Source organism: Triticum dicoccoides, chromosome 7B (genome assembly GCF_002162155.2).
Source record: "Triticum dicoccoides isolate Atlit2015 ecotype Zavitan chromosome 7B, WEW_v2.0, whole genome shotgun sequence".
Lineage (NCBI taxonomy): Eukaryota > Viridiplantae > Streptophyta > Magnoliopsida > Poales > Poaceae > Triticum > Triticum dicoccoides.
In genome coordinates, this window is record NC_041393.1 from 174,412,851 (window position 1) to 174,422,907 (window position 10,057).

Here is a 10,057-nt window from a genome sequence, read left to right on the forward strand (position 1 = left end):
TCCTTTTAAACGGAGTGTTGTGTCATCTCTTCAAGTTCTTTCATCTTATCAAGTTTTGCCTCTCTTCTCAACCTGAGTGCTGTCTGAAATCCTTCTTACCCCTTGTGCCATTCTTTCAATAGTTTTGGAGGCAGTGTGTTGTTGATTTCATCAAGTATCCTCTCATCTTGTCAAGTTCATGTTCAATTCCTTCCATTTACAGTCGGAGTGCTGCCAAAATTATATCATTCTTATTCATTCTTATCTCGTTTCAACCAGAGTGGTTCCAATTCCTTCATGTCCATTGTACTCATGATTCATGTCTTTGCAACCTTCAAGTTATCGTAATGTTACTTGTTCCTCTTTTCTAACGGACTGTTTGCAATCTTGGTCATCTCCGTTGTTTTGTTTCTTTCAATTTGTTCAACCTCTCAAGGTTCACGGTTCCACTCATTGGTCAAAGAAGCAACTTAGTTTTACCGCTTATCTTCCTCTTCCTTTTCCCTCCGGTGCCATCCTAGATCTCGGGACGAGATCCTCTCGTAGTGGTGGAGTGTTGTAACGCCCCGGATACAACTTTCCATATTCGTAACTCCGACTCTTGCCTTTTCCGGAGATGTGATTTTTTATTTCCTTCGTGGTTGGGTTTTTGTCGTTTGTTTTGCATTTTGTTTTTGTTATGCATCTCATCTCATAGCATCATGTGCATCGCATCCGCATGTTTTTCAAAACTTGCATCCGTTCGGGTTCCGCCATTTCTCTCCGTTGTCCGTTCTGAGCCCGACCACACTCGCACGCGCCCGCGGCACCTCCAAAATATTATTTTATAAGTGGCATAAAAATGTTCTCGGAATGGGTTGCAACTTGTCGTGCGGTCTTATTATAGTGTAGACAGGCCGCCTGCCAAGTTTCATCGCATTCGGACTCCATTTGATATCCCAACCATTAAACCTACAACCGCAATATAGTCGGTATATTCGTCGGACGTTTCGGTCTCCGAAACTGTTGCCGGGCTGCCTTCTCTTCTCTCTTCTCAGCCCATCTAACCCGGCTTAAACCCCCCTTCCGACTGGTGCCGTTGGATCGTCATCGGAGGCTCCGAAACCCCTCCTAATCCCCAACCCTAACCCCTCTTTCTATAAATAGGAGCCCCCCTTGCCATTTTTGTCACCCCTAACCCCTCTCCTTGATTTCCGCGCCGTCCCAATCATCCGCCGCCGCCACCTCCCACCTTCTCCTCGTAATCCGGCGCCGGCCACCTCCTCCCTGCCACTTGGCACCATCCCACAGGCCGCGCCGCCGCCAGCTGTCGCGCGCAGCCAACTGGGTGTCGCCACCTGGCCTCCCCGCGTCCCCAGCAGCCTCCCACCGCCGCAGGCCCGTCCCAGGCCCGCCCGAGCCCCGATCTGGGCCCGAGGCCGAGCTCCGCGCGCCCCTGCGCCCGACCTCCTCTCGCGTCCTCCCCGAGATCCCCGAGCCAGAGGCTAACCCCGCCGCCTCGCCAGAGGACACGCGCCGCCGCCGTCGGCGACCTTGACGCCCAGGCCAGATCCGCCGCCCTCTGCCTTCTTCTCCTTCTCCCCTCTCCTCCTCCCTCTAATCTCTCTCCTCCCCGCAGGGAACCGCACCGCCGCCGACTGGGGATCTCGCCTCCAGCTCCGTCGCCGGAGCTCCCCGCCCCGTTCCGGCACCGGGAATGGGCTCCCGACGCCCGGATCCGGCCTCCCCTCGCCGGATCTAGCCTCCTCTGCCTCCCCATCGCTGAGAACCGCCGTCCTCCGTCGCCGTTGGATGCTGGCGCCGCCGGCCTCGTCCCCGTTCGGGAGAGACGACGGCAACCGTCACCGGCCACGTGGGCCGCGCCCCCCCGCGTGGGCCTCCTCAGCGCCCGGCCCAGCAGCGCCCTTCGCCCGCTTCAGCCCAGCGTGCGCACCGCACCCGCGTTGACCAGGCCCAGCCGGCCTGCCAGGCCTCCTCCGCCAACCTGGGCTTGGCCCATGGGTGATCGCCCCTCCAGCCCCTCCCCTGTGCACTATTTGGGCTAGGCAGATTCGGCCCAGAGTCTATTTTTTTAGGCTCTGCAATTTTGCCTTTTATCCTGTGATTAACCAGATTTGCAGAAAAACCCCTAAACTTCATGCATTTAATAACCCATTAACCGTGCATCGGATTAAAATGTTTTATATATGTAAAATGCTCAGAAAATTGTGTAGATTAATAATATGCCACTTTCATCTATGTTAAAAATGGTTAACATGCTGTTTGTGTTTATTTTGCATAATGCCATGCTAAAATGATTTAATTCATAACTAAATAACCGTAGCTCCATTTTAAACAAACTTTATATGTAAATGGGGTGGAAAAAATGCCTAGTTTAACATGGTGCACTTTATTTTCCTGTTTAACAACCATAAATTGTGTTTAGGGCAGAACAGTACCAAATCCATAATTTGCATATGGGGATTTTCCGGAATTATTGTTTGTTGTTTCCGGCCTCATTTAAACTTGCCTAGATAGGTAGTTTCATTATGTTTCACCTCTTGCCATGTTTAACAACATTTAATATTGTTGGGTACAAAACCGAGAGAGAACTAATTAATCGATGTGGTGTTCCGTCAATATGCAACTTGTTGCATATTGAGCTCCACTTAATTTGTAGTGTTGTTTGTTGCACTTTGCTATGCCATGCCTCATTAAACCGGACATGCATCATACTTGATTGTGCATCCTGCCATGTTTATGCTTGTGCATTTACCATGTTGCTTGCTTCTTTCCGGTGTTGCTTCTGAGTTCCGGTAACATTGCGTTCGTGAGGATTCGTTCGACTACGTTGGTTCGTCTACTTCATGGACTCGTTCTTCTTCCTTGCAGGATTTCAGGCAAGATGAACGCTACCCTGGATATCACTACTATCATTGCTATGGTAGTTGCTTCGTTCTATCGCTTTGCTGCGCTACCTATCATCTGTTTGTCGAGCCATCCCAAATTTCCATGAACCTCTAACCTTTGACACCATTCCTATGCAAACCATTGTTTGGCTATGTTACCGCTTTGCTCAGCCCCTCTTATAGCGTTGCTAGTTGCAGGTGAAGTTGAAGATTTCTCCATGGTGGACAGGATGTTGGTTGGGATATCACAATATCTCTTATATTATTAATGCATCTATATACTTGGTAAAGGGTGGAAGACCTGGACTTTTGCCTGAGTGTTTTGTTACACTCTTGCCGCCCTAGTTTCCGTCATACCGGTGTTATGTTCCCGGATTTTTGTGTTCCTTACGCGGTCGGGTGATTTATGGGACCCCCTTGACAGTTCGCTTTGAATAAAACTCCTCCAGTAAGGCCCAACCTTGGTTTTACCATTTGCCTCACCTAGCCCTTTTTTTCCCTTGGGTTTCCGGAGCCCGAGGGTCATCTTTATTTTACCCCCCCGGGCCAGTGCTCCTTCGAGTGTTGGTCCAACCTGAGCGATGTCCGGCGCCCCCTGGGCAACCAGGGTCTATGCCAACCCGTCGTCTTGCTCATCCGGTGTGCCCTGAGAACGAGGTACGTGCGACTCCTATCGGGATTTGTCGGCACATCGGGCGGCTTTGCTGGTCTTGTTTTACCATTGTCGAAATGTCTTGTAAACCGGGATTCCGAGTCTGATCGGGTCTTCCTGGGAGAAGGTCTATTCCTTCGTTGATCGCGAGAGCTTGTCATGGGCTAAGTTGGGACACCCCTGCAGGGTATAATCTTTCGAAAGCCGTGCCTGCGGTTATAGGCAGATGGGAATTTGTTAATGTCTGGTTGTAGACAACTTGACACTAGATCCGAATTAAAACGCATCAACCGCATGTGTAGCCGTGATGGTCTCTTCTCGACGGAGTCCCGGAAGTGAACACGGTTTCTGTGTTATGTTTGACGTAAGTAGGAGTTCAGGATCACTTCTTGATCATTGCTAGCTTCACGACCGTTCCGCTTGCTCTCTTCTCGCTCTTATTTGCGTATGTTAGCCACCATATATGCTTAGTCGCTGCTGTAGCCTCACCACTTTACCCCTTCCTTTCCCTTTAAGCTTTGCTAGTCTTGATACCCATGGTAATGGGATTGCTGAGTCCTCGTGGCTCACAGATTAATACAACAACAGTTGCAGGTACAGGTTCATGCGATGATCATGATGCGAGAGCGATGTTTGCTTGCGTTGAGTTCTTCTTCTGCTTCTTCTTCGATCAGGGGATAGGTTCCAGGTCGGCAGCCTGGGCTAGCAGGGTGGATGTCGTTTGAGTTTCTGTTTGTGTTTCATCCGTAGTCGGATGATGCTCTTTTGTGTTGTGATGTTGTATTCGTGTGGCATTTTATGCCTCTTGTATGTATCCCCATATATTATGTAATGGTTATGTAATGATATCCACCTTGCAAAAGCGTTTCAATATGCGGGTCTATCCTTGGTGGGACCTTCGAGTTCCTTTTGGATAGGGTCGCATATTGGGCGTGACAGTTCCGCAGTGGATTCTACTGACCCACGGCGCTCAATGATGCCATCGAGCTGGTGAGATCCTGTGAAGCCTGCCAATTCCATGCCAAGCAGATCCACCAGCCCGCTCAGGGTCTCCAGACCATCCCGTGACATTTTGGGCCGAACGAAAAAAATTCTGTCATGCTTATGACACTTTTATGATGATAATTGTGACAAAACCCGGTATCATCATAGGTGTGCAGGGCTCCTACTTCTATGACAAAAAATCATGACAAAAAATGGGCTTTTCGTCCTGGGCGGGCCGGAGACGCAGCTACATGACATTCTTTGGACCGTACATGACGGAAAAGACATGGTAGAAATGAGGGCGAGGAAAATATCGGGGAGTTTCTGGTTACGGTGGGCGCTGGGGGGCCGAGCGATGCGCGTTTATCTCATACATGTACGCGCGTGGGTGCGAGGCGTTGGGATCTAACTGAACCTGAGCGAGGCGTTATCCTACTGAACACGAGTGATTGCACTGCAGGCTACGCATTACTGAACCCGAGCGATCGATCGATCTGGCTGTTAACTGAACCCGATCGAGCGATTCCTTTGCTACTGCTGCTAACTGAAGCCGATTGAACCCTGCTGCCTCCTTCCCTTGATGAACAGTGAGCGTTGTTGGGGGGTTTGGATGAACAGTTCTGGGTTGGGGGTTGGATGAATAGGACCCCGTGGTAGTAGAGGTCGTTGCCGCTAGATGAATAGGACCCCGTGGTAGTAGAGGCCGTTGCCGCAGGATGAAGAGGACCCCGATAGATCGAGCCGGTTGGGCGTGGATGAACAGGACCCCATGGAGGGGTGGATGAATAGGACCCCGTGGAGGGAAGGTTGAACAGTAGCCAGTGGAGGGCTGGTTGAACAGTAGCCGGTGGAGGGCTGGATGAACAGTAGCCCGTGGAGGGTGGTTGAATAGGACCCCATGGAGAGGGCTGGTTGAACAGTAGCCAGTGGAGGAGCGGTGGAGGCTCGATGAACAGGAGCCCGTGGATGAACAATCGCAGGTGGAGGCTGGAGCAGGTCGATGGAGGATGAATAGTAGCCCGTGGAGGCAGTCAATGGTGGAGATGAACAGTATCCCGTCGAGTCCCATTTTGCGGTACGCCACACCCCTCCCGATGAACAGGACCCCCGTTTTGGACCATAGCGCTCCAACACAAGTTCGTTTCCTCCGTTTTGTGGTACGTGATGTCCCATAGGTATAGGTGATCTATCGTAGTCCTTTCGATAAGTAAGAGTGTCGAACCCAATGAGGAGCAGAAGGAAATGATAAGCGGTTTTCAGCAAGGTATTCTCTGCAAGTACTAAAATAAGTGGTAACAGATAGTTTTGTGATAAGATAAATTGTAACGAGCAACAAGTAACAAAAGTAAATAAGGTGCAGCAAGGTGGCCCAATCCTTTTTGTAGCAAAGGACAAGCCAGAACAAACTCTTATAATAGGAAAAGCGCTCCCGAGGACACATGGGAATATCGTCAAGCTAGTTATCATCACGTTCATATGATTCGCGCTCGGTACTTTGATAATTTGATATGTGGGTGGACCGGTGCTTGGATGCTGTTCTTACTTGAACAAGCATCCCACTTATGATTAACCTCTATTGCAAGCATCCGCAACTACAACAAAAGTATTAAGGTAAACCTAACCATAGCATGAAACATGTGGATCCAAATCAGCCCCTTACGAAGCAACGCATAAACTAGGGTTTAAGCTTCTGTCACTCTAGCAACCCATCATCTACTTATTACTTCCCAATGCCTTCCTCTAGGCCCAAATAATGGTGAAGTGTTATGTAGTCGACGTTCACATAACACCACTAGAGGCTAGACAACATACATCTTATCAAAATATCGAACGAATACCAAATTCACATGACTACTAATAGCAAGACTTCTCCCTTGTCCTGAGGAACAAACGTAATTACTCACAAAGCATATTCACGTTCATAATCAGAGGGGTAATAATATGCGTATAGGATCTGAACATATGATCTTCCACCAAATAAACCAACTAGCATCAACTACAAGGAGTAATCAACACTACTAGCAACCTACTAGCACCAATCCCCGACTTTGGGACAAGAATTGGATACAAGAGATGAACTAGGGTTTTGAGATGAGATGGTGCTAGTGAAGATGTTGATGGAGATTGCCCTCTCCCGATGAGAGGAGCCTTGGTGATGATGATGGCAATGATTTCCCCATCCCGGAGGGAAGTATCCCTGGCAGAACAGCTCTGCCGGAGCTCTAGATTGGTTCCGCCAAGGTTCCGCCTCGTGGCGGCGGAGTCTCGTCCCGAAAGGTTCCTTCTGATTTTTTTCTCATCGAAAGACTTCATATAGCAGAAGATGGACGTCGGAGACCCACCAGGGGGCCCACGAGGTAGGGGGGCGCGCCCTAGGAGGGGGGCGCCCCCACCCTCATGAGCAGGGTGTGGGCCCCCTGGACTTCAACTTTGGCGAGGATTTTTCTTTATTTATTTTAAGATATTCTGTGGAGTTTCAGGACTTTTGGAGTTGCGCAGAATAGGTCTCTAATATTTGCTCCTTTTGCTGCCCAGAATTCCAGCTGCCGGCATTCTCCCTCCTTATGTAAACCTTGTAAAATAAGAGAGAATAACCATAAGTATTGTGACATAAAGTGAAATAACAGCCCATAATGAAATAAATATCGATATAAAAGCATGATGCAAAATGGATGTATCAACTCCCCCAAGCTTAGAGCTCGCTTGTCCTCAAGCGAAAAGCCGATAACAATAAATATGTCCTCATGTTTAGAGGTAGAGGCGTCGATAAAAATAAAATACGGACATGAAGGCATCATGATTATTCTCACAACAACAACATATGTAGATTTTGTCATATGATTACTTATATTCAAGTGATGATCTATTCACAATGCAAAAGTATGAATCATAAACCTTATTGGGCTCACACAAACTATAATCTCAGTCATTGAAGCAATTGCAATTTATCATAACATCGGAAAGAGTCTATGACAGAGCTTAAAAGCAAGTCCACATACTCAACTATCATCTAGTCCTTCATAATTGCTAACACTCACGCAATACTTGTGGTTATGAAGTTTTAATCGGACACAGAGAAAGATAGGGACTTATAGTTTTGCCCCACAACCTTTTACCTCAAGGGTAATGTCAACAATAATAATTCATGCTCCCCTACATCCAATTAGATATACATATATACATATACAGACGGTCTATTCTGCTAATATTAGCAGAATAACTATTCTGCACACCACTTCGGCACTGCACGCTCAATAGAAGCGCACTGCATCATTTCGACAACGAGCACTGAAATAGAGACTAGTGAACTTCGTGTTGAAAAAAATTGCACGCTGTGTTTTTTCGGTACTGTTTTCGCTCTAATTTTTTAACCGTTTACCGGAATGAGGCGTGTAATATACCATTGAAAAGCTATGGATCAGGCGCAACTTCGACATGTTGAACACTTTTTGAGATTCCACACGGTTTAAGAGCAGTTTTGAAAATAGTGCGGCGGATGACGAGTGGCTGCGAGCGTTTTTTCGCGTTTTTTTCTAAACAGCTTGTCAGAATGAAGCAAATGATACGCCATTGGATAGATATCGTCGAGGCGCATCTTTTTCATATATAAATCTTTCTCTAATTCGTTACGGTTTAAGAGCAGTTTCAAATTTACTAAATCACGGAATTCTGTTTTTTAATTTTTTTCAAATTTTTGGTACTGTTTTCGCTCCAGTTTTTTAACCGTTTGTCGAAATGAGGCGTGTGATACGCCGTTGGAAAACTACGAACGAGGCGCAACTTTCATATGTTGAAATATTTTTGAAATTCCTTACGGTTTTTAGTTAATTTTGAAAATCGTGCGGCTGACGATTGGAGGCAGCGGCCGTTTTTCGTGAAATTTTTGCAAACTGCTGGTCGAAATGATTCGAATTATACGCCATTAGAAAGATATCGATGAGGCGCAACTTTTTCATGTAGGACACTCTCACTGATTCCTTACGGTTGAAGATTAATTTTGATTTTAACGAAATACGAACACTCTGTTTTTTGTGACACCAAAATCACCGTATGTACTGCATCACACAGAAAAACGCACTGCATCAGACTATCAAACGAGCCTCGATTTATTTTTGACGGACGTAAAATTTTCTCACATGAGAGACCGCACTTCACATCGGGCGTCAGTGAACCGCAAAGTATGGAGAAGTGAATCACATTATTTTTTTGTCGTTTTGATCACAATTTTCTTGCACTTACAAGACGAACAACATCAGAAAACTGACCGCACTGCTTCAATCTGAAAACCGCACTGCATCAAATGGTGTGAGCCGCAATACTTTTTTTTGTCGTTTGCCTAACAATTTTTTTCTTGCACTTAACATTGAGTGTAATTGGAACCGCAACGAATCGTACCACTGCTGAAAGTGAGCTGCAATGATCCCACAAGGAAAAGAAAATGCATTAAAAAAGAAGTGAACCTTTCATGTTGACTTCTTTTTCAAACTTTCTCATGTCCTTACTCAAACTTCGAACAAAAATTTAAAGAGTGTTCTGCATTGCTGAGAAGTAATTCTTTTTCTTTTTCCCATCGTGTGTTATGCACTACAAGCACAAGAGTGTAGTTATTTGTATGCATTCCTCCATGATATTTTTATTGGCACACGTTCTGCCCTGCACGAAGAAGACTAGTGCACTACAGGAGCGGCACATGTGCACTGCACGAACAATGCGAAAATATTGAAAACACACATGATGCATTACAGAGAAGAGTGGACTGTTGGGCACATACGCACTGCCTCAAAACTGAAAAACAAAACAAATAAAAATGTAGTGCACCCCTAATTGGACTGCTCATTCGGAGCTGCACGCCGTGCCCACGACGACAACGAACTGCATAGCACTGACGCCTCAAGCGAACTGCAGCGCTGTGCGCAAGTCAATCAGAAAAAAGCAAAAAAAAACAATTGAAGGGGGACGAGAGGATGCTCGAGGCCGGTGGTTGCGGTGCCGTGCCTGACGACGAGGGAGGCCGACAAAGTCAAGCGCTGGACGAGGGCTCACATGAAGACAGGGGCCCGAACATGGAGCATGACCACGGCCGGGAGGAGGCAGCTCGCGGGTGGCCTCGTTGCAGCACACATGTCGTCTCGTCGCAGCACACATGCGGGAATCGGGGTGCCAGCCGTGAGGAGGGAGGGTGTCCCTGTCGATCTGGATGAGCAGCCACCGGAGTCGCTGGTCGGGGTGGGGGGCTGCTAGCACAGATCCATGGCCAGGAGGCACGTAGGCGGCGGTTGCAGGCTTGGATCCATGGTCGGGCGGCAGATCCATCGTCGGCCGGCGCTTTGGCGGCGGTGGGAGGTGGAGGGAAGCCCAGTCGGGGCGATGAGGGGCGGTGGCCGCTGGATCCAACTGGCGGTGTGAGCTCTAGAGGGTAAGGGGTGTCCATGGGAGCTCCTAGGAGGTGGAGGGGATGGGTTTGGTTGCGCCTGGCGGTGACCGGTGGCAGCGGGGGACGTGGTTCGCGGCGCGGGATGGCCGGGATTTGGGGTGGTGGCACGGTGGCGGGGCG